This window comes from Mercenaria mercenaria, chromosome 2 (assembly GCF_021730395.1).
Source record: "Mercenaria mercenaria strain notata chromosome 2, MADL_Memer_1, whole genome shotgun sequence".
In the NCBI taxonomy this organism is placed as follows: Eukaryota; Metazoa; Mollusca; class Bivalvia; order Venerida; family Veneridae; genus Mercenaria; species Mercenaria mercenaria.
In genome coordinates this window covers 102,859,041-102,885,065 of record NC_069362.1, presented here as the reverse complement: position 1 = coordinate 102,885,065, position 26,025 = coordinate 102,859,041, and the positions used below count along the sequence as shown (strand labels likewise).

Sequence of the window (26,025 nt, the reverse complement as noted above, 5' to 3'; positions counted from 1 at the left end):
TATCAAATTTAAACCCCAAAACACACCAGAGGCTACTGTTTCATACCGATATTTCAAAATTTTCAAGGGGAAGAGCCCCATGACCCCACTAAAATGAGGGGGGTCAACCCCCTCCCATACCTCAAAATTTAGACCAAAAATGCACAACAGGCCACCATTTCATATCTGTATTTAAAAATTTTCCAAGGAAACAGCCCCCCCCCACCCCACGACACCACAAATGAGGGGGTAACCCCCTCCCATACCTCAAATTTTAGACCAAAAAATGCACCAGAGGCCATCATTTCATACCTGTACTTCAAATTTTTCCAGGGGGAGAGCCCCCTGACCCCATAAAACAAGGGAGTTCTCCATACAGTACCTCAAAATTTAGACCAAAAAATGTACCAAAGGCCATCTTTTAAAATCCAGGCAGAGAGACCACTGACCACACTAAAATAAGTAAACCCCCTCCCAAACCTTAAAATTTGACAAAAAATGCACCAGAAGCCACCATTTCATACCTGTATTTCAATTTTTTCCAGGGAGAGAGCCCCTTGACCCCATAAAATGAGGGGGTTCCCCTAGTCCAAAATTAGACGTGTATGCTGCTTTCTCCTTGATTCGAGCCTCTTAAATCTTTTAGGGGTGGGCATATTTTTTTTAAACCTGTTCAATTAAATAATTTTTGTTTGTTGTTACAAAAATATTTGCAGTTAACAATGGACATAAAGAATTACAATGTTATCATCTTTTATATGTATTTTTTTGCATGAGACTGAAGGAGGTCAAACTCCACATCATTTTAAAACTTTCTCATCGATTCGAGCCCTTTGGTTGGTAGGTCAATAAGTGTTAACGTTTGCACAGTCTATTTCCATAAAGCAAATTTCTATCAAGATTGACTTCTTATTCACTTGTTACAACAGTCGAAATACGCTCAGGATGCTTTTAATTTGAAATTTTGGCTGACAATATTACCCACTGTGTAATTTCCTTTTGAAATATGCAATTTTTGATGCAAAATACTAAAACAAGTATTTACTCAATTTTCAGTGGTTTCATGAATAATATTTTCCAAGGCATTAAAAATGTAAGTGACACAAGTTTCTGGTGGAAGAACATGCTACATGAGCATGAATTTTACTGAAACACAAGGGCTCGAATCGATGAGAAAGCTCGAATCGATGAGAAACAGGCATACATGCTCATTTTACCTTCAACATTCATTGTTTTATTATTTTACACTTCATTTTCCATTTGCATTGTAACGTCTAAAAGGGCCCTAATCAGTATAATGTAGCATTTTTGTACACGTAAGATATACGATGTACACAGGTTTAAACAGTTGAACCTACCGTTATTTATCATAATATTCTAGTGAAATCGCGTTAAAATTTACCTTTAAAACTCCTAATATCCAATATATGTCAATCATGTACACTTTTCAATACACATTCAGCCATTTTTTATGTAAATTCAGCAGATTACGAGGGCTCTTCAAAAATAACGTAGACTTTTTCTCTAGCTTTTATATACTTTAACGAAGCAATTTAAGAAATATACCATCATAATTTGCAATCTTCCTACTAACTGCACTGCAAATTTGACGTGATTATGACCATGCATTTAGGAGTTACGCCTCCTTAAAAACAGTCACTTACACGGACCCGGCGCACAGCGATCATATTTCAACAACGTTACGACGTCTTGCTTTCATGGTGATGTCTGCTCTTTATCTACGGCGCCATACATTGGCGTTAACATCCATTCGCAGTTTTCACTGTTTTAAAGCAATTCTGAACCATCTGAGAATCGTTTGTACCACTTAAAGATAAAGACACAGATGACTGAACATTGTTGTGGCGTCTGCTTCATTAGTTTATGAGTTTCAGTTGCTGTTCGCCAAAATTTCTCCATAACTAAGCAATTATCTTAGTATCCGTGTGAGTCGATGATGACATTAATTTACATGCATTATAAACAGTAACACTCACTTTGTTTAAACATTGTTTTCCTCCGCCTCCTACATCGGAATGATGCAATACTCTTGGTGCATGTCGTCCTGACGTGTTGCTGCACTTTGGGGTATTTTTGGGCAAACAAGTGTATATTTAGTGCGAACATTAGCGATCGGATTCAAATCTCGACAGATCAAAAAGCGACTGCGCCGGTTATGCGTAGCTATAGTAATGAAAACGTTCGTCGAGCTTCGCCTATCAGCAAAACCGTTACAAACAAGAGGGCCATGAAGGCCCTGTATCGCTCACCTGATCTATTGACCTAAAGATCATAAAGATAGTTTCATTAAGATATGGTCATAAATGTGGCCTCTAAAGTGTTAACTAACTTTTCCTTTGATTTGACCCGGTGACCTAGTTTTTTAACCCACATGACCCGAATTCGAACTTGACCTAAAGATCATCAAGATTAATATTCTGACTAAGTTTCATGAAGATACAGTCATAAATGTGGCCTCTAAAGTGTTAAAAAGCTTTTCCTTTGATTTGACCCGGTGACCTAGTTTTTGATTCCAGCTGACCCAGATATGAACTTGACCTATAGATCATCAAGATTAACATTCTGACCAAGTTTCATTACGATATGGTCATAAATGTGGCCTCTAGAGTGTTAACTAGCTTTTCCTTTGATTTGATCTGATGACCTAGCTTTTGACCCTATATGACCAAGATTCAAACTGGACTTTGAGATCATCATGATTAACATTCTGACCAAATTTCATGAAGATACAGTCATAAATGTGGCCTCTACAGTGTTAACAAGCTTTTCCTTTGATTTGACCTGGTGACCTAGTTTTTGAACTCAGATGACCCAATATCGAACTCATCCAAGATTTTATTGAGGGTAACATTCTGGCCAAGTTTCATTAAGATTGGGCCAAAATTGTGACCTCTAGAGTGTTAACAAGCTTTTCCTTTGATTTGACCTGGTGACCTAGTTTTTGACCCCAGATGACCCAATATCGAACCCATTCAAGATTTTATTGAGGGTAACATTCTGACCAAGTTTCATTAAGATTGGGCCAAAATTGTAACCTCTACAATGTGAACAAGCTTTTCCTTTGATTTGACCTGGTGACCTAGTTTTTAACCCCGGATGACCCAATATCGAACTCGTCCAAGAGTTTATTGAGTGTAACATTCTGACTAAGTTTCATTAAGATTAGCCAAAATTTTGACTTCTAGAGTGTTAACAGTCAAATTGTTGACGACGGATGACGGATGGACGGACGACTGAGGACGGACACAGGGCGATCACAAAAGCTCACCTTGAGCACTTTGTGCTCAGGTGAGCTAAAAATGTATGACCAAATTACAGAAAAATTCCGAATTACAACGATATATGTCACATTATTATTTACACACTATACAACACCTGACAGCAAAAGTCTACGTTATTTTTTAACAGCCTTCGTATAATATATTTAAAATCGACTTTTTCCTCGTGAACTATTTGCGAGGTGATCTAGAGGGAAAATATTTTGTCTAAAATTGATTCTCAAAATAAATTGTGTTTACACAACATTCGGAATAGACCGGCAATGTTGCACAGTCTAACACAGATACATGGCGATACATACAGTGGAAAGAAACAAAACGATGTTTATACATAAACAAGAGGGCCATGATGGCCCTGTATCGCTCACCTGACCTACTGGCCTAAAGATCATCAAGATTAACATTCTGACCAAGTTTCATTAAGATATGGTCATAAATGTGGCCTCTAAAGTGTTAAATAGCTATTCCTTTGATTTGACCCTGTGACCTAGTTTTTGACCCCACATGACCAAGATTCGAACTTGACCTAAAGATCACCAAGATTAATATTCTGACTAAGTTTCATGAAGATACAGTCATAAATGTGGCCTCTAGAGTGTTAACAAGCTTTTCCTTTGAATGACCTAGTTTTTGACCCCACCTGATCCAGATTGTAACTTGACCTATAGATAATCAAGCTTAACGTTCTGACCAAGTTTCATTAAGATACAGTCATAAATGTGGCCTCTACAGTGTAAACTAGTTTTTCCTTTGATTTGACCCTATGACCTAGTTTTTGATCCCACATGACCAAGATTCGAACTTGACCTAAAGATCATCAAGATTAACATTCTGACTAAGTTTCATGAAGATAGAGTCATAAATGTGGCCTCTAGAGTGTTAACAAGTTTTTCCTTTGAAATGACCTAGTGACCTAGTTTTTGACCTCATCTGACCCAGATTTAAACTTGTCCTATAGATCATCAAGATTAACATTGTGACCAAGTTTCATGAAGACATAATCATAAATGTGGCCTCTACAGTGTTAACAAGTTTTTCCTTTGATTTGACCTGGTGACCTAGGTTTTGACCCAGGATGACCCAATATCAAACTCGTCCAAGACTTTATTAACGGTAACATTCTGACCAAGTTTCAATAAAGATTGGGCCAAAACTGTGACCTCTAGTGTGTTAAAAAGCTTTTCCTTTGATTTGACCTGGTGACCTAGTTTTTGACCCCAGATGACCCAATATCAAACTCGTCCAAGATTTTATTGAGGGTAACATTCTGACAAAGTTTCATTAAGATTGGGCCAAAATTGTGACCTCTAGAGTGTTAACAGTCAAATTGTTGACGACGCCGCCGCCGACGCCGGACGACGGACACAGGGCGATCACAAAAGCTCACCTTGAGCACTTTATGCTCAGCAGCGCTAAAAAGTAAAGTTTTTATGTATTTTTTACCTAGGTAGTTGAAAAAAGGATTATTTTGGGTGTAAAAAAACAAAGACAAATATCAAACAGGGAATGCCACGTACCAAAATCGCAGCCTCCCCAAAATAAAACCTACAGCACGCAGACGTGCACACCACAAACACACACACAAAGCCAACACGCGAGGACAAAACGTACAAACAAAGGAACACACACACACATACATACGCACACACACAAAGCCTACACAAGAGGACAAAACGAACAAACAAAGGAACACAGTGGGGCACCGCCTTGGAACGGTCAGTGGCAAGTAGTGTTCTTTCATTTCGAATTGTGTTATATTGTTCATAATTTGAAGTTTTAAGGTGACAAGGAGTTTGTTCGCGCAGTCACTCTATCTTATGAATGGCGATCCGATAAGACCTGACATAACCGATAGACATCAAAATGTAAAAGTACCATAGATACCCATGTATAATGCGCACCCCCGATTTTGGCCCAAAATCCTGGGAAAAAAAATTTTTTGGTCAATTTTGAGGTGGATGGAAAATGAAAGTAGAGTTTACATCGACACACTGGTAATAAATTTTATTTCCACGGCGGAGAGCAGCATCTGTCTCGCGGTACTATCGATTTTTGTTTTCTTGAAAAGAAAACCAGTAAAATATTGTTTTATTTGTTGTTTTACCTTTTTAATTAACTATTTTGAATAAATAAACAGCAGCTGATTCAATATTTCGGAATGGTATCTTTCAAAATGACATGAGCTTCTCAATTCAAACCAATAACAAAAGGTGTGATAGCCTTTTTGTCACGATCAAATAGCCAGTAATTACCGGCGATTAACATGTCACCTCGTGTCAATTATGTTGTTCACAGTTTGATCTCGGTTAAAGATAATTCTCGATCTTTAAATAGTATCATAATTTTTGTGATATATTAACATTTCTTTCATCAAAATACTTTTAAATTTATATGAAATTTATTTTGTTTGAAAGAAAAATAAACCATTTGATCTTTTACGGAACGTAACGGCAATCTTAGATGTTAGCGGTGACAGTAAGCGCAGGGAGTAGTTTCCCTTTACCAAAATGGCGAACATCGGTAACAAACTTGTTTTGAAGTTGGAAAATTGTCTATACCTGTGTATTATGTGCACCCTTGATTAGGGGGTGGTCCAAGGGGTCAAAAAACTGCGCATTATACATGGGTATCTACGGTATGTTATCAGGTGTTATTTATAGGACTAGGGGTTCCCCCTACAGTACATCAAAATTTAGACCAAAAAATGCACCATATGCCATCATTTCGTATCTGTATTTTAAACTTTCCCAGGAACAGAGCCCCCTTATCCTCTTCAAATGGAAGGGTTACCCACGTCAGTACCTGAAAATTAAAACAAGAGCACCGCCTTGCGGGTGCTGACGCTCATCTGATTTTTTTTGTATAATAGAAATATTGTCCTACCCATGATTTTCTAAGTCTAAAAAGGGCCATCATTCTTGCAAAAAGCAGGACAGAGTTATGTTTCTTGATGTACAGTGTCCACTTATGATGGTGAAAAACTGTTGCAAGTTTTAAAGCAATAGCTTTGATAGTTTATGAGAAAAGTTGACTTAAACATAATATTCAACCAAGAAAATGATTTTTCTAAGTCCAAAAGGGGCAATAATTATTGCAAAAAGCAGGATGGAGTTATGTTGCTTGCTTTACAGGGTCAGCTTATGATGGTGAACAACAGTTGCAAGTTTTAAAGCAATAGCTTTGATGGTTTAAGAGAAAAAGTTGACCTAAACATAAAACTTAACCAAGAAATCTGATATTTTCTAAGTCCAAAAGGGGCCATCATTCTTGCAAAAAGCAGGATGGAGTTATGTTTCTTGCTGTACAGGGTCCACTTATGATGGTGAAAAACTGTTGCAAGTTTTAAAGCAATAGCTTTGATAGTTTAGGATAAAAGTTGACCTAAACATAAAATTTAACTAAGAAAACTGATTTTCTATGTCCAAAAGGGGCAATAATTCTTGCAAAAAGCAAGATGGAGTTATGTTTCTTGATGTACAGGGTCTGCTTATGATGGTGAACAAGTATTCCAAGTTTCAAAGCAATAGCTTTGATAGCTTAGGAGAAAAGTTGACCTAAACATAAAACTTAACCAAGAAATCTGATATTTTCTAAGTACAAAAGGGGCCATAAATCTTGCAAAATGCAAGATGGAGTTATGTTTCTTGCTATACAGGGTCAGCTTATGATGGTGAACAAGTATTCCAAGTTTCAAAGCAATAGCTTTGATAGTTTAGGAGAAAAGCTGACCTAAACATAAAACTTAACCAAGCAACGCCGACGCAGACGCCGACGCCGACAACCGCTCAAGTGATGACAATAACTCATCATTTTTTTTCAAAAAATCAGATGAGCTAAAAAAACAACACCAGAGGCCACCAATTCATGCCTTATTTCAAAACCCCTAGGATAGGCTTGGTTAAAATTTGTGTCTGTCTGCGGCACTGCTGGTCTAACTATAGTAAAGGAACCAGCGTAGAAGCCATCTGGTCTAGTTGCGTAATGGCGGACAGGTTTTTGTAATGAACACTAATTTTTCACATGGCATGGCCACAGAGTAGTCCAACTAAATTGACGCGATCCCAGGAAATATTGAGATAATTTTTTCATATGTGCAATATCCCCACTCGCGTCAAACACTCGAAAGACCAAAATAGTGGAAGCAATTTCCGATGAAATTTTCATCGCTGCCGACGTTTTACAATTGATTGCTATAGGTTTAAATGCTGATTATTTTATGAACTGGCCATAAATTCAAATAAAATTTACATGTATCGAACAGGGATTCAATTCCTCATTGATTTATGTAAAAATTATCAATAACATCCAAAATGACGAATTTTCTGGTGATTTAAATCTATGTATGTACTGTACACGATTAACGTTAACCGTGTCTACATGCCAATATGCGCAAGCGACAAAACCAATAACTTTGCATGACTGTGTACTGTGATTTATCCTCCATTATTTTGGTCCTTCAAAGTTTTGACATTTAGATTGCCCGTCACAAATATAAAACAATCTGAACGTCGAAATATTTTGACTAGGCCACAGAGGACTAAATTAAAGCTGGTTTCTGTTTAAATTTCATTGTGGATGTATTTTTGACATTTCGGTAGGAAAAATGGGAGAGGAGGTTGTATCTGGTGAAGTGAAACTCAGTTTAGTATAAGAAGTACTTCCAAGTCACAGCAGTGTGATTTTGATGTGATTTTACAGTAAGCAAATGTGACAAGAGAAATCTCTCTTAGAAGATATATGACAGGGATATAAACTATCTATATTTATTTAGGGGCCCTGAGACTGTCAAAAATAAATGTTCAACATTAGGTATATGGGCATTTTCTCCAACAATTTAGGGGCCCAGCCCAAAATATAGGGGCCATGGGCTACTGGGCCCCTGCTAATTTAAATCCCTGTAAGACCCCTACTTTTCTCTTCATTTTATATCAGTTTTATCATAACTCTTTAAAATGAGGTAAGGATTTGTTCTCTGAAATGGGTCTGGCTATGTTTGGCAGCTCTTAAAAAAAAAGTGAGTTTTATATAGAATACATAGGGAATTCTACTATTTACCGGTGTCACCGTGTGTGACCTGTTAAGACCAACAAGCTATAACAATACTTCTCTGATACCTGGTACTGATGATAAACCCGGACAGATGATAGTCAACCACCTTGGAATTATTCGATTGCAATCGGTTATTTATATAATTGAACACACCATCTAATAGCAACCACTTACAACACCAACAAGTGTAAACAAAAACAAAATTGGTAAACATTCTGTATAAATAAATGACTTACATTTATCTGTATAACAAAATATTTATCCAAAATTACTGGGGAAGAGGGTGCTTTTACGCATGCTTACTGTCAACACATAAAGGCCTGACATTGGGTCACTTTTCATTATTTGATCCAGAATGCACGTACAAACTTCTTTACCAAGCTTTTACCAGCTACAATTACAACAAAAAGAACAAGTAATTCTAACGTGAGGTCAAAATTATCTCCCCTTGTGCACCTGTCTGCCCAGGCAAATTAACTTGCGCAGATGTTTTGGAAAGTAGCTTATTTGCATAAATTATGCGCAGAAACAAGTTCTACGTGACATATTTTTTCTTTATTCTCCTAAAAGAAACTGCTTCAAAATTGATCCAGTTTAAGCTTTGCAAGGTGGAAAATAGCCAGGACATGTTTCTGGCGGGTGAGAGAAGCCTCAACTTCCAAGTCGCGGGTAGTGATTATTCGAATTTTGTCCATAAACGTCAAAATTTTTCTGGAATCTTGGGAGAATTTCGCGCGTATTTATATATGGTTGCTAAGGGGGACATGATCTTCTATTCTGGGAACAAGACTGATTTCTAAACCGAAAGTGAATATTGAAGAACAGCCGACAAAATTTACGAAATCCAAACAAACAACAATTCAAGGGTTCCATATATTCTGTTGTTCTTAAAGACGTGAATGTCAATTAATACAGGTAATATTGTGGTATGACTATGTGTATTTAATCGGGAAAATGCACTACATGTGAATACTGAGGCATTTTTTCCCCTAGCAACCACGTTTTAAACGAGAGCGGGACTTAACGCGAGATGTTCAATACGCTTGCGCGCGCACTGACTTCCACCAGCTCGAAAGTATGCAACAGCGTATAGTAAATGTTTGTTTGTGGAATGACTGTTGCAGCATTTTTGGGAAAGTTTCAATATAATACAGTGCTTTAGGGTATAGCGGATAGCTAACTAATTTTTCCTGCATTCCAGTTAAAAGAAATGAAAATATTAGTTTTTTTTTCAGTATAGCAGACAGAAAACATCTATTCTTCTTAAAACATTCAGCTTTTAATAGAAGTTAATGTGTTTTTTCTCTCCAAGCCATTGTTTACATATGCGCTGATTTAGGGTGTACAGGATAGCTTTGGTCATTTTTCAGGGGCGTCGGAAGTGGGGCCGCAGGGGCCGCGGCCCCAATAATTTGCCCCAAAACGAGTTTTTATAAATTCATAAGTTGGAGTCGCAGAACCGTGGACCCAATATTTTGTATAGTATGCTAAATTTTGCTTCGCGTTAAACAATACACGCTGTCCAGAGTAATGTGTTACCGTGGTGACGGTGACACGGAGTCATACACACGTGTCCGTGATTGGACTTAATTACGCATGAACAGAACAGAACAGAACAGAACAAATCAGCATGTTTTTAATTGGCATGTCTTTAGTTAATGGTACTTTAAGCTTTACCCGTCGCAAAGATGTAAGGTATTAACTGATAAAATTCAGAAAAATAATCATCAAGTTTTTATTTAATTAATGAGAGGTAAATGTTAAGATTTATCACACCGCTAAAATGTAAGGCATTAATTATGTCTCCCACCACACAGTGGTGTGGGAGACATATTGATTTACTCCAGTCTGTGTGTGTGTGTGTGTGTCTGTCTGTCACAAAGCTTGTCCGCACTCTAAGTCGAACATTTCTCATCCGATTTTCACCAAACCTAAACAAAATGTGTTTGACCATAAGACCTCGGGCAAGTTCGATAACTAGCCAAATCGATCCAGGCGTCTTGGAGTTATGGCCCTTGAATTACCAAAAATCGGCCTTTTTACTCTTGTCCACACTCTAAGTCGAACATTTCTCATCCAATCTTCACTAAACTAGAACAAAATGTGTTTGACTATAAGACCTCGGCCATGTTTGATAACTAGCCAAACCGGTCCAGGCATTTTGGAGTTATGGCCCTTGAATTACAAAAAAAAACGGCCTTTTTACTCTTGTCCGCACTCTAAGTCAAACATTTCTCATCCAATCTTCACCAAACTTGAGCAAAATGTGTTTGACTATAAGACCTCGGCCAAGTTCGATAACTAGCCAAATCGGTCCAGGCATTTTGGAGTTATGGCCCTTGAATTACCAAAAATCGGCCTTTTTACTCTTGTCCGAACTCTAAGTCAAACATTTCTCATCCAATCTTCACCAAACTTGAACAAAATGTGTTTGACTATAGGACCTCGGCCAAGTTGGATAACTAGCCAAATCGGTCCAGGCATTTTGGAGTTACGGCCCTTGAATTATCGAAAAATCAGCCTTTTTACTCTTGTCCGCACTCTTAACCGAACAATTCTCATCTGATCTTCACCATACTTGAACAAAATGTGTTTGACCATTAGACCTCAGCCAAGTTCGATAACTAGCCAAATCGGTCCATGCGTTTTGGAGTTACGGCCCTTGAATTACCGAAAAATCTGACATTTTACTTTTATCCGCTCTTATAGTCGAACATTTCCCGTCCGATCTTCACCAAACTTGATGAAAATGTGTTTGGCCATAAGACCTTAGCCAAGTTTGATAACTAGCCAAATCCTTCAAGGCACTTTTGATTTATGGCCCTTGAATTACTGATTGGATCCACTCATCCAGACCATCTAATTGGATCCACTCGTCTAAACCATCTAGAGAAACTAGACATTTTCCATAGGGGCAGTTGTGGGAGACATGCGCTTTTCTCAAAAGCATATCTAGTTACATAAATTGTTTTTACTCGAAAAATTATTGTTCAGTACATAAAATACAAAAAACATACATGCATTCTTTGTATTGCGTTACACATTATTAATTCTGATAAGAGTTTATTAAACTTTATTTTGCTTATAGTCATGTAAATAGTAAGAAAATACTGGAGACTTGAGATGTGATTCACCCTAAAATGCACCAGATCTCGCCATTCATGATCCTGTTTTTTTTTAAATTTTCAGGGGGAGATCCCCCATACCCCCATATGGAAGAGGGTTACCCCCTCCCGTACCTTCTCCCCTCGCGGCCCCAATATCAAACACCTTCCGACGCCCCTGTTTTTTCCATTATTAGTTTAAAATCCACATCTTAACAAACTTTCCAAGATTTCTTTACTATAAATCAGAATAATAATGTATTCTCTTTTCAAAACATTCAGCTTTTTAAATTTCTATCAAATACTTTTCATTCACTGACGTTTTTTACATATACACTGATTTAGTCTTTAGGGGATAGCTTTATTTTACATTTGAAGACATATGAAAAATAACACAACAAGCAAATATTTAAAATGTATGTCAGAATGTCTGTTTGCATGCCAGTAAAAGAATGATATGAAAATTTATACAATTATTCAAGTCTAAATATAAATTTATCAGCCTATCCTCTATACCCTAAAATCCGCTATACCCTAAGGCACTGTACTATGAGGAAAATTTTGTAAATGACAAAGTGGTCGAATTTATCACCAGTCAACGTTCGTACAGTACCCATTTTACATACCCCTTTCAGGGCCTCACTTCATGTGAGTTTGCTAACAAAATATAAATTTGAATTATGTAAAGTTTCAGCAAATGTTAAGCTTTATTTTAATATCAACCATTGATAACAATCTGCAGGAAAAAAAAGTTACAGGTAAAAAACCTCATTTTCTGTCCGGGTTTATCATCAGTACCAGTAGATCTACGTTCATTTAAACCGACACATTTTAAAACATTTGCCTTCGTTCCTAATTTCGTAACAGGAGAAAAGCCGTCAGGCTTACTCGTCAATACTGAAAATATCAGAAAGAACAATTCATGCAGAAAGAATCTGTATGACTAGGTTTTCTCGTCAGATAGGCAGCACCTAATTTCATATTACTAACCATATGATATGCGAGCGTATGGACTAGTTTTCAAGAAATAAGGCATGAAAGGGGCAATTAGCCGGATATGCCTCCGTGGTCCACTCGAATGTAGTCCATATCAATATATAGTGCAATTTTCCCGCCTAGTAAAGGCCATTTTCATGCCAGATATAAGCTTTTTTGATGCTTGATTGTAAAAATGAATGTCCGCAGATGATTTTAAGCTACGTTATATGCTTCAAAAGTTGATTTGAAGCTGCATTGTAAAATGAAAGTGAAAGTAGGTATTTCCTGATGTCTACCTACGCAATATTAGCGTTTTCATTACGTGTCTCAGTCACGTGATCATGGTTTCACTGCATTATGGTCAACCCCATATTTTTTGGGTATATTTTGATTGCCTAAAGACAGACGTTCAAGACAACGGTAGTCTCACAGGAAGTGAAAGGCTAGAAATTTTGATAAAAATATGTTATAAGTTGTTAATTTTATATAGAAAATAGTAGCGGAGGCATTTAATACCTTCATACCTAAAATGAAAAATTCGCACTTCGTGAAAATTGCTTGAACCGATGTAAAACTGGTACTTTCTGATCAGAATTGAGCAATAAGCACCATTTTAAGACAAACATGGCATATCATTTGAATATTTTGGGCAAATTTGAGATTGTTTTTGGAAAGTAGGCAAAATTCTGATTTTTAAGGTGATTCCCCACATCTCAGTTTTGCATCAGCGACACGATTTTAGGTAAGAATGACAGAAATCGATTATTTTTCGCGTACTTCTAGCTGTTTCTTGCAAACGAATTATAGAAATAAGAAAAGTAAGGCCGTATGATACTATATTTAATGAAAAATTGGCATTATCTATGCCCCTGACACGTTTTTTTGCAGGTGTAGACTGTCCGACAGTTGCATAATTCCGACAGTAGCCATTCTTTCAAACTAAAAGTTGGCAAAATTGTTGACAATTGACTTACGTACAATAATTGACTGCAACAGAACGATTTTGAAAACTTTGGTATTTCTTATAGGCATGAAGGGGGCAATTAGCCGGATATGCCTCCGTGGTCCACTCGACTGTAGCCCATATCAATATATAGTGCAATTTTCCCGCCTAGTAAAGGCCATTTTCATGCCAGATATAAGCTTTACTCATGCTTAATTGTAAAAAGGAATGTCCGCAGATGATTTTAAGCTACGTTATATGCTTCAAAAGTTGATCTGAAGCTGCCTTGTAAAATGAAAGTGAAAGTAGGTATTTCCTGATGTCTACCTATGCAATATTAGCGTTTTCATCACGTGTCTCAGTCACGTGACAATGGTTTCACTGCATTACGGTCAACCCCATATTTTTTGGGTATATTTTGATTGCCTAAAGACAGACGTTCAAGACAAGGGTAGTCTCGCAGGAAGTGAAAGGCTAGAAATTTTGATAGAAATATGTTATAAGTTGTTAATTTTATATAGAAAATAGTAGCGGAGGCATTTAATACCTTCATACCATAATGTCACTCAAGATACTTCGTTGCAAACGGTGTAACTGAATAAAAGGGACGTGACTTTCCAATTAAGAAACCGGGGCGGATGCCACTATACCATTAACTTATTTACTTAAGCAGAAAAGGGACGTAACTTCATTGCAAACGGTGTAATTGAATAAAAGGGACGTAACTTTCCAATTAAGACACCGGGGCGGATGCCACTATACCATTAACTTAAACCCTATTTCAACTCGTTTATTTGTTTGTTGTTGGGCTTAATTAACGTTGCACCGACACAATTATAGGTCATGCTTTGATTGTGGAGGAAGATTACGGGCACCGACATTCTAGACCTTGAGCTGACAATTGACCCTGCTCCCCCGCCCCAGGGGGAATTTTCAACACTATGATTTTCTTAAACCTTATGGTAGTTGGCATTCACAGACAAAAGTTTGCAAGTTTCCGTTGGGGCTTTAACGAGTTACGGAGATTTAAAATACGTTACCATGCAAATTTTCATTTAATTCACCATTTATGTTAATTTAATATTATACACATGCCTGTTGTACAATTAATCGTAATAAACAAGACGCTTAGATATGTTTTAACTTTATGTATTTAAAATAGAAATTATCATATGTTCATATCATTCAAAGAGCTATAAAAATAAATAGATTGGCAACTTGAAAGGCATATAGAGCAAATCTCGCCAACCTCCCGTGACAAAAAAACGAGATCTCGTTATCGGAAGTGGCGCTTTCTCCACGCGCCATTTTGTATGCGAAAGCAATTATTCATCGGTAAAATAATTATCACCGTATGACCACGCTTCTTTCGATGGCAAAAAAACCCCTGTACTTCGTGTCTTAAGACCATTTCTCATTAAACTAATTTTGTTTTAGAAGCTAACATATATTTTAAATATAGTTTTAAAGGTACAAATTGTAACTCCATGCTCGCCGATGTTTGTTTTTAGTAAGATAACGCCGAACCACGCTCTGACACGAGCTCACGCGAGATTACAGCCAGTTGCCATTCTGTGTATTTTATACTTCTTTGTATCATTTTAGGTGAACAGATGTTATGTATTATCCGTAACTTACGTTACTTCTTTTGAAATTACTAGAACATAGAAATATATCAACAATGATGATTTTTTAAATTGTAAAATACTGATAATGGCAAATACACAGTTCAGTGATTAAATTTATATATAATAAAACTGTCCCTAGAGTTAACTTATTCAATATGTCACATATGATACGTTACCTTTCCGAAATATGTGTTAAAGAAAAAATATTTAAAATTTTGGTATTACCTATATGGTCAGGATTAAAAAAAATTTATACATTTGACTATAAATAAACATCACCAGACATGAACAACATTATCAGATAAATGTATATAGATTTTATAATTCATTAGAAATATTATTTAAATGTATATTAAGAATATATAGCTCTTTGAATGTACCAGTATGACTGCATATCATAATTATCATGATTAGTATAATTAAATCAGTAACATAGACTCTGCAATGCAAAGCAATATTAGTCCTAAGGTATGACCTCTGACGACTAAGTGTGACATTGAGCTTGAAGTGAAAAATGGTATTCACTATACAATCTTATTAGGGGTGGAAGAGGTTTCTAACGCTAAAAGGCAGATGGCCTTAGTTTTCGGTTGTTGATGATAAATACAACTGCATTCAATAGAGTCTGGTCTAGAGGAGATACTCCTCGTAAACGATTGATCCTCCTAGCCATGTGATGTCGATCCTCCTCGCTGATTTGCTGTTTCTCCTGTGACTTCTGACAGTGACCTTGGTAACCATTAACAGCATTCTCACTACACTCCCCCAGCCCTGTTCTATAAAGTGGGTCATAAGGGCTTGGGGTCCACAAATGGATTCCTTGCAGAATCAAACATAACAGGGATACCCTGCAGGATAATTAATGCCAATAACAATCATATATCTAATGCGAAGCAGACCAGAAGTACTTCCTTCTTAAATCACGCGATGAATATGGCGGACATACTTTTTAACCTGTGAAAAATGCCTGTGAAAAATTTATAAAAAGTGTTAGCTGGGAGTCTTTTTCTAAAAGAAACCTGGATTAGAACTATTCTGTGATATTAAAACATATTTTGGATTAACTAATAGTGGTGTATACTTCATATTATGAGTGCAAACGGATTTTTCTCATTGGCGCGTAAACGGACCTTTGTTCAATGGGTAAGAAAAAACGGACTAAGTCTGCATCATCTCCTAGTTGGGTGAGTGAAAATCCTGATAAACGTTTAGCAATATCAAATATGGCATCTCCAGGGAGTATACAATCTCCAAACGGCAGTTTTCTGTCACAGATTCCACCATATCCGGGAAACTTTTATCCTGCATCACAGCAGTTTATCCCACAAGCGCCTGCAAATATTACAAATGCTCCCCAACAAAGTAGCCAAAACTTTAATCAGATTATTCTCGAAAAACTTGAGATTATGGATAGTAAATTACAAAAGTTAGACTCAATAGAGGGTCAAATAAAAGATATGTCACATCAATTAATGCAAATGGATAGAAGAGTGTCATCTTTAGAAAGTCAAGCTCGAGACTCAAATCGAAAATTAACGGAGATGGAGGCTAGTAGGCATTATGACAATCAATCATGCGACGAAATAAAACAAAAACAGGTAGAAATAGACAATTCTTTGAAAGCCGAAAAATCCCGCAATACACAATTAATGAAAGATTTTAAAAGCCTTAAGGCGGAAAATGATCGCCTTTCAGAAAACATTGTGGATATACAATCAAGGTCTATGAGGGATAATCTTCTCTTTTTTAATTTTCAAGAGCCAAGGTCCTCTGAAGAGCGGAAGAATGAAGATTGTGTGAAATCTATTCACGAATTCTGTGAAAATTCATTATGATGCCAAAACATCCATCAAAATTGACCGTGCACATCGCGTTGGTGTTTATAACGGTTGAAAAACTAGACCAATAGTTGTAAAATTCAATTATTTTCAGGATAAGTTGGATATTAAGAGAAGTGTACAGGCCAAACGCGATACAACAAGCATTAGGGTCAGTGACAAATATCCCAAAGAGATTCAGGATCGGAGAAAAGTGCTTATTCCTGAATTAATTAAAGCCAAACGAGCTGGAAAAAATGCAGTCCTAAAGTATGATAAACTGATCATTGACGGTCAGTTGTTCACACCAGAAAATTCCTCAGGCTAGTGGGTCGACGAGAAGCGGCTACAGATTTTATCCTGGAATGTTCAAGGGCTAGGAAATAAACTGAATGATCATGATTTTCTTCAGTTCATTAATAAATACGATCTGCTATGTTTAACTGAAACCTGGTGTTCTAAACTTTCTAATGTTAAAATTAATGATTTTTGTTCCTTTTCATGTCCAAGGCCGAAAGGCAATCGAAAAGCAAAACGTTTTAGCGGTGGTGTTATTATTTACTATAGAGAGAAGTATTTTAATAAAATTGAACTGATCAACACGAATAACAGTTTCAGTTTCAGATTTATTGGCATATCGGCATATACAATATACCTTTGGCCATTTACAGAAATAAAAAGGATGGCCAAGATATCACAAAATATACAGTAAAAAACAACTATAGGTTCTAAATATATATATTAATCATTAAGAAGCAGCAATATCTGTAAGTTTTTCCTTTCTTAATTGCATAGCATAATATATATATTTGGCTGTATTTCTTATATTTTTATTATTACTTGAAGATAATGTCCTTGTAAATGTATTTATACATGGAAATGACTGAACAATACCATACTTTTGACGAAGATTTCTATAAATTGGACAGCATAACAGATAATGATATTCAGATTCTACATTTTGTGTACAAAGTTTACAAACACGTAAGTTTCTTTCAACTCCAGAAAATCTTCCACTTTCAATTTCAAGATTATGAGAACAAAGCCTAAAACGAGACATTTCTTTTCTATGTAAATCGTTACCTACTACATCTAAATATTTTTCAAATTTGTACACCGTTTTAAACTTTCTATAATAAAACAATTTGGACTGGTTACTTATCACATCATTCCAGTCTTGTACATACTGGTCACGTAATCTTTGTTTTAACATTGGCATATAATTAATATCATAGTTCTGATTATTCCACAAATAACTATATCCTAAGATATCCAGTTGTCTTTTAACAGCTGAAGCCCAAGTAGATTCAATATTGTTATTTAACAAATCACACTGTTCTATAAAAATTTTGTGTACAAGTGACTGGGAGTTTTCATTATATTTAACCAATACTTTAGAGATCGCTCTTTACATATAACAGAAAGAGGGAAACGACCAAGCTCACCAAGAACAGCCGCATTGGAAGTCTGAGGACGAACTCCTAGAATGATTTTACAGAACCTGAGATGAATTTTGTCGATTTCTTTGTAGTTATATATTCCCCATACTTCTGAACCATACAGAATTATTGGAGTTACAAGAGAATCGAACAAAGACAATTTGTTTTAATGTCCATCTTAATTCGATTAAATACTGACAACAGGTTATTATATGCTTTAAGAGCCTGGTCATTTAGCGTTTTAACAGCATTTAACATAGTACCTGTGTAATTAAATTTCACTCCAAGATAGCAAAAAGAATCTACAATTTCGACATGTTCTCCATTTATAAACCATCTATAATTATTTCTAGATTTTCTCTTTTCAAATATACAAATTTTAGTTTTATTAACATTTATTTTCAATCCCCATTTGCGTGAATATTCAAAAAGATTATTGAGTTGGAGTTGAAGAGTATCAGGATTGGTAGTAAATAATGCAATATCATCAGCAAATAGTAACATATACATAGATAACAAGTTTATGTCGTCATTTGTAAGTTGTGAAAAATCAACTACATTGTATACTATTTATATAATTCACAAAGAGGATAAAGAGCAGAGGAGAGAGTGGCTCCCCTTGTTTCAAACCGAGTGATATGTCAAAATAATGTGAATATGACATTGTATGCAAGTCTTTTATACAGGATTTAACATTTTGATAAATGGCTTTAATCATTTTGATCATTTTACAACTTATTCCAGACTGCACTAGTTTTATCCATAGAGCGTCATGTATAATTGTATCGAAGGCTTTTTCGTAGTCAACGAAGACACAGTAGAGTTTGGCCTTGTTTAACAATACCTTTTGAATAATTGCATGTAGAAGAAAAATACAGTCTGTGGTACTACGTTTATCTCTAAACCCGTATTGTACATCATTTAATACATTCTCATTTTCACAAAAAATATTGATACGATTGCGTAGAGCAAGAGAAAAAATCTTAGCAACAACATTTACAAGAGTTATCCCTCTATAATTAGAAGGATCTTTATGGTCACCTTTTTTATAAATAGGAACTATTGCTCCCTTACTCCATGCTTCCGGATATTTCCCTTTATCATAGATAATATTGAAAATCTGAACAAGATAAGGTGATATAAATTCTTTCGAGTCAATAAAGAAATCCGCCACATTTTTGTCAACATCACAGCTCTTATGTCTATTTAAATTTGAAATTGTCTTGCGTATTTCCTCTACAGAGAAAGGACGATCAAGGCTATCAATAAATAGTGATTCGTCCCTATTAACAAAATCATTTTGATTGAAAGTGTTCTCATGTTGTATATTAGACACATTGCAAAAATAATCTACAAAATCATTTAAATCAACATCACTACTAGTCCTATTCGAATAACAATGGTATTATATGGATTAAGTTAAAAAAGGAGTATTTTGGGACAGTTAATGATCTGTTTTTGTGCACCTGTTATATACCGCCCGAGGATTCTCGGGTTTATAGAAATATTGCATCAACTCTTCATGATTATGACTTTTTTGAACAGCTTGACAATGATATACGAAGATATAGCTTTTTAGGTGAAGTTTATTTGACAGGTGACCTTAACTCCTGAGTAGGCCAGCGTGCAGACTACATTGAAAACATTAATCTCGACCGTTATGTGTCAATGCCCTTTGATGATCAGGGTAGCTTGTCTGACATTCCAGCACGTTTTTCACGTGATAATTTTGTGAATAGCTTTGGAAATAAACTGTTATTCTTATGCAAGGAAAATAATCTTTGTATTGTTAATGGTCGTCTTGAACCAGGAAATTTTACTTGTTTTAATACCAGTCGAAATAGAAACGCTTGCAGTGTAGTAGATTATTTGATTACAAGCAAAAATAATTTTGATAGTATTTCCTATATGAATGTGCATGAACTGACTGAATTTTCGGACCACTGCCCTATTGAATTTTCTTTAGACTGTGAAAAAATGCCATTTTACTATACAGATGTTCTTACTTATGACAAAATAATTTGGGATAGTGCAGATCCCGTTGTGTTGCAAGATGTGTTGTTAGAAAACAAACATATTTTTGATAATTTGTCTGACCAGTTGTTGTCGGATGGTATTGATATAGATATGTATATAGATAATTTGTCAAAAGTAATTTATGATATTTCTTTTAAGATACATGGTAAAACATTTAGTCATGCACGTAAAAAACCTAAACTTAAAAAGTCTTTATGGTTCGATGATTCGTGTAAACGTGCAAAATCGACATTTCTTAGTGATAAGAGATCTTTTCGCCTTAATCCAAATGATGAAAATAAGGCACAGTTTCTTTCTAGTCGCAGGGAATATTGTACAATTAAACGAAAAGCTAGATTAAGATTTTTTTCCAGTGAGAGAAGCAAATTATCTGTTATGAGTAAAAAGAATCCTCGCAAATTTTGGAAGTATATAAATAAATTTCGAAAAAATGAAAAGCAATGTACAGATGGAGTAACCCTGAACGATTTTTTAGAATCCTATGTATCGACAAATAAGAACTATGTCTATCACGATAGTCTCTACTCCATGTTATATTGAATATGTATATAAATATGCCTGTATTATGTATGTGTATGTATGTCTTGGCCATATTCAATTTGTGTTTATGTTAATTGGCCAAAGGCATTGATTTGCTGATTTGCCAAATAAAACTGTAAACTGTAAACTTAAAACAGACGAGATTCCCCAATAGATGGTTAATTACTATACTGAAGCAGTTATTCCACACTTATCTTATAATAACAAAACTTAAGGTCATGGGATACCCTGACCCAAGTTCATAAACTTCCGGGATGCCTGGAAAAAATACCAATTTATCAAGGCCCTGGGATACCCAGAGCAAGGACCATAATACTGACACTAATGTATGCCAGGTGATACACATACTGCGTTATTTCATAAACTCTTGGGTTGCACGGAGAAATGTACCAAATTATTACCGTGCTGGAATACCCATACTAATGTGTACTATGGGATACTCATTCTGACCTATATTTCTAAAACACAGTCAAGATACCTAGCAAAACATACAAATCTGAGAAACTTGGGTTTTCTTGAAAGTTTGGCGGACGGATGGACATAGCTTCTGCATCTTTCACAAGGATAAACCTGGGATACCCAGGAAGCTTGGAAGACTTAAAACAGATGGACACAGTTTCTGCGTCTATTGCTGGACTAGGATTTGCTTCTGCTGACACATATCTAAACGAGGGTCTCAAGTAAATGATCCATGACCCGAAGTCCCTTTCCTAGGCCTCCAGCCCAAGAATCTCTATTGCTTAAACTAGACTCTTCCACGCGTTAGATACTACATATTAACGACTCTGTATTCGATAAGACAGATCAGTGTAACAGACTATTGCTTAAACCAGACAGGTCCCTCAAAAGGTCCCGAAATACCAATACCATCTGGAAGGGACTCGTGTTTCAACCCAAGTACAAAGGATATTGTGGTTAAATAAAGGCTGCACAGCCATATCTACCATCAGTTTTAGAGACTGCAGTCTCACACTGGAGATAAGTTGATCTTGCCGCCACTTAACCAAATCCACACGTCCACTTACTGAGTAAGGGTAAGCAAGCCAAAACCAGACCAAATAAGTGAGACTCTGGCACAACGTGCCCCTACTGGTCTATCCATCAGAAAGGAGACATGAACACATCCATAGACCAGCCCCTCCAAGTCGATGTTTCCATAATTGTGTAAAGCCATATTTTCAGGAGCAAGGTCCATACAGTAATTGTTGTCATAACCCAACCCTTTCCCCCGAAATGTGCACAGTAAGGGTAGTGTAAACTACCAACCTCGGAATGAAGGAATTAGTAAAATAGACATGAAGGACACTGATCCCCAAACAACGATACTGCAGTTTGCGACGCAGGACAAGTATTGCTCAACATATATTTGTTCCATAGTTGCTGTCATAAAGATGGACTTGATGTACATGCACTTAGGTTAAATGCAGGAAGATGGAACGCTGTTAGAGAAGGTGGTACCGAATACAATAAGGTTTCTAGTGGTGGCAACCACCAGGCCTGTATGCCTCATGACCTAGACAAATGCCTCATGACCTAGACAGAACAATGATAGATTGGACTGTTGGTACCCAACATTTTTAAAAAGGCAACTGCCCAGTGTGATTGAAGGGCAGTACTCTAGTGGGCTTTTGATGTTGATGTTGATAGGGTTGCTAGTATGAGGTACACAAACCTTTGGAAGAAAGTGGCCTCCGAACTTCACACAAGTGGCTTGACTTTTAGTAACAATATTCCCAATAGTGTTATTTGTCTCTGACCTTAGGTTCTCTAGAAACCAGTTGAGGTTCAAATGACTGGAAATCAAATAGGTCCTCTGTCTGGAATAAACTTGTCAACTGGTAACGGAATTCACCCATAAAAGTTTAAAGTCACATATTTGCCATCAAAAGAGTTAGTGTTGTAAGAAATTGCCTTCAGAGTGGGCAATCAAATGCACTTTACTTTACCTACTAGAGTTACATTAATTTCACTTGCAGAATATCCTATTTTAAGGCAGTTCCTATAATTGTCTTATTGAACTACCATCAATATATACATACCGTATTAAAGAAAGTCACAGTATTCCAGTCATGACCATTACTAGATACCGGCTCCATAGAAGATACATGTACATGGTATATCTACTTAAGGATACAGTTGAGATTGACAACATGTTGGATGAAGTCTATGTTGATGAATGAATCTACTGTACATTCAAAACAATCACAGTTACAACATACAGCAGTTAACAAAATGTAAAATGTGTGTGCATAAACATGCACAAGATTTCTAAATATCGTGATATGCCTGTTTTAAATTTAGCATTTTTATAGAGCACTGTGTTGGGCAATGTCTGTATATATTATAAGTATGTCACTTCGATGTGCTTAAATAGCTGAATATATATATCAATTGTTTAAAAAATGTTTGGCTGCATAGTGTTCTCGTGAAGGTGTAATCATGGACATGTAAATTAGGTTCTAGAATGTGTTTAGAATTGAAAGCAAAATATTTAAAAACAAAAAAAAATCATTGTAAGTTTGCTATTTTTCCAAGATAAAAGTATATGTTCACAATACAGAATACATGAAATGTATAGCTTATATGTTAGGTAACGTACAACATAAATTGTAACGTAGACTGTTTTTTAAATACATGGGTTTAAAGTTAAAATGCAAAGCTATGTTAAAACATATTTTGATTGAATTGTAGATATGCCTTTTCTAAGTGCTACAGTATATTTAAGGTAACAGAACACAAGAGATATAGTTAGTTTTTCGGTAACGTTAAATTGTAACTTAATTTGATATATTTATACGTGTTTTAAGTTAAACCTTCAGTTTGAAATGCAAAACATACTGTGAGAACAGAATTATATTGTTGTTTTTTTCAACTGATAAAGTGTGTTTACAAGAAAATGAAGACATACAGATAATTTGTATGTTTGGTAACGTAAAATGTAATGTAGAATTCAATGTAAGACATTTACAAGTTAGAGGTTTGTTGATAAATAAGTATATAGTTGTATTACATGTAACTAAAGAATGTCAATATAAAATTGATGGAACATTTTTATGAAAAACATGTTTGAAGTAGGTATGATTGAAAATTAGCATATTTTGGAAGAATGACGTTACATTTTAAGAATCGCTAAAAGTATGCTTTCCCTTAACTTATACTAGCAATCTATATATCATTGTTTTTGCTGAACTTTGAACTTTTTAATAGTAACTTCAATTTCAAATTACCTGGTCATCTAAATTTGCAATAAAAACTTCATGCCAAAAATGTTGCTTTTTTTAGGGTAACGTATCTTTTTCCGATTTTTTTCTTCTTTAACATCACATTTTAGATATTGAAATTTTATCAAATTGCAGCATCTAGTATACACCTTGTAATAAAATATGCAAACTTGAAATGATTTACTAACATAATGGTACCATTTGTCTGTAAAAATTGATGAAAAAATTATTGGTTTTGAGGGTAACGTATTTTAAGATGTTGTTACAGAGAAAAGCCCCACTCGTCAGTTGCAAACTTTATGCCAAAATGTTCACCACACATTGGAGTTTCAAAAAAATATGGTCCACAAAATTCCTCCTGTGGGGCGGGGGTGGGGGGGGGGGGAGCAAAACCCCTTCTGGCTCATAGTCTATTCCGTAAGCTATCTGGATCGCTTCATGATTTTTCAAATCGAGGCACCAAAAATGGCGGACGTTTAAAAGTCTGTTACCAATATAATTGGGAAATATAATGTTTATTGTTAAAAATCCAAAGGAAAAGTTATTCAAACGGATGGAACATCTGGAAAATAACTAAAATTGGTGTATTAGTAGAAAAACTTTGGTAAAATATGTGTAAATATGCCTGAAAATTCGTCAAGAAAGCAACAGAATAATGGTGGGAAAAAAGGATCTTGTGACGATATAAAAAGGATCCAGTGGAAACACAAAATCAGACGTTGAAAAACCAACGAAATGCTCATCTGGTAATGACTCTTGTTATTTGCCTAATAAAACCACTGATCAACAATGCGAAAGTGTGCAGAGTCATCGAAATCTTCAGGACCCGCCATTTGTTTACTATTCCCCACCCACGTACATGTCGGACAATATGATGACAGATGTAAACCAAATGCTAAATTACACAAGTACAAACATTAATGAACGCCCCCAATACCCTATCAGTAATCTACAGAACCCATTCCGATTTCCGTTTGGACCACAAGCAGGTTTTACCAGCACAAATATTTGGACCTCTGCCTCCACAACTGGGTCCGATTAGTGCTTGCCAAGACCCGGGGCCTGGACCCGTGGTTCTAGCTAAAATACGACAGGGATCATCCATTTCCAGCCAAGCATCACCCGGTATTTATACTACAGAATCCTCCCCTGAACAGTCTATGAATTCAGGTGTTCAACAGACCAAAAGTATTTTATTGTGACCCAAATACAAATGTGAACGCTAATCAAGAGACTATTACCTCAAAATAGTCAACAAGTACCATCTGCAGACCAGAACACGCGCCTTTTAGTTGATCTGATAAATAAAACTTGATGGCCCGCTTACAAACAATTGAACAAAGTGTTTCAAAATTAAACAGTATCCAGTCACAAATATCCAAAGTGAGTAGTGATGTTGATATTTTGAAGGGTGACAGTGTTACTGTTAATCGTCGTTTGAATTCAATGGAACAATTCTGCCAAAATATCAGTGACTTCACTGATGACTTTCAGGAACACAAGCAAAATAGGTCTAGCTCCTTTTGTGACCTGCAATATCGATGTACATGTATGTCCGATGATATTCATACACTACAAGCGTCTAACATCCAATTACAAGAAAAGGTCTTCGATTTACAGTGCCGAAATATGCAAGACAATTTGATATTTTTCGGAATTGAGGAAACAGAATCTCCTGAGTATCCTGAAACTTGTGAAACCACACTGAGACACTTTTTAACAGAACATGTACAAAATGACCCTACCGTCAATACACAAAATGCCACAGTTTCTGACATCAAATTTGTGAAGGTACACAGATTAGGAGGCCCTAATCGCAACTTTAGCAATGATAACAAACCACGCCCAATTATTGCCAAATTCGAACCAAATTCAGGACGTGACAAAGTGCGCGAAGCCGGAGTTAGACTTAACATAAAGAAATCCGGCTACTATATTAATGAACAATTGCCAGCTGAAGTAGAAGAGCGCCGGCGAAAATTATTCCCTAT

General features: G+C 36.0%; 1 protein-coding gene across 5 annotated transcripts in view; it reads right to left on the bottom strand.

The window, feature by feature from the left end:
- LOC123564753 (E3 ubiquitin-protein ligase mib1-like) overlaps positions 1 to 26,025 on the bottom strand; it is a 61,759-nt gene that overhangs the window by 12,346 nt on the left and 23,388 nt on the right. Inside the window, exon 1 of one of the 5 annotated variants that reach the window (XM_045358532.2) lies at positions 13,900 to 14,012. The exons of 2 other annotated variants lie outside the window; for them this stretch is intronic. The gene's annotated coding sequence lies outside the window, so the exon portion shown is untranslated. Of the gene's footprint in view, positions 1 to 13,383; positions 13,542 to 13,899; positions 14,013 to 26,025 lie in introns of those variants that run through there. 2 more of the 5 variants (XM_045358534.2, XM_053537400.1) reach the window with 2 other exon arrangements.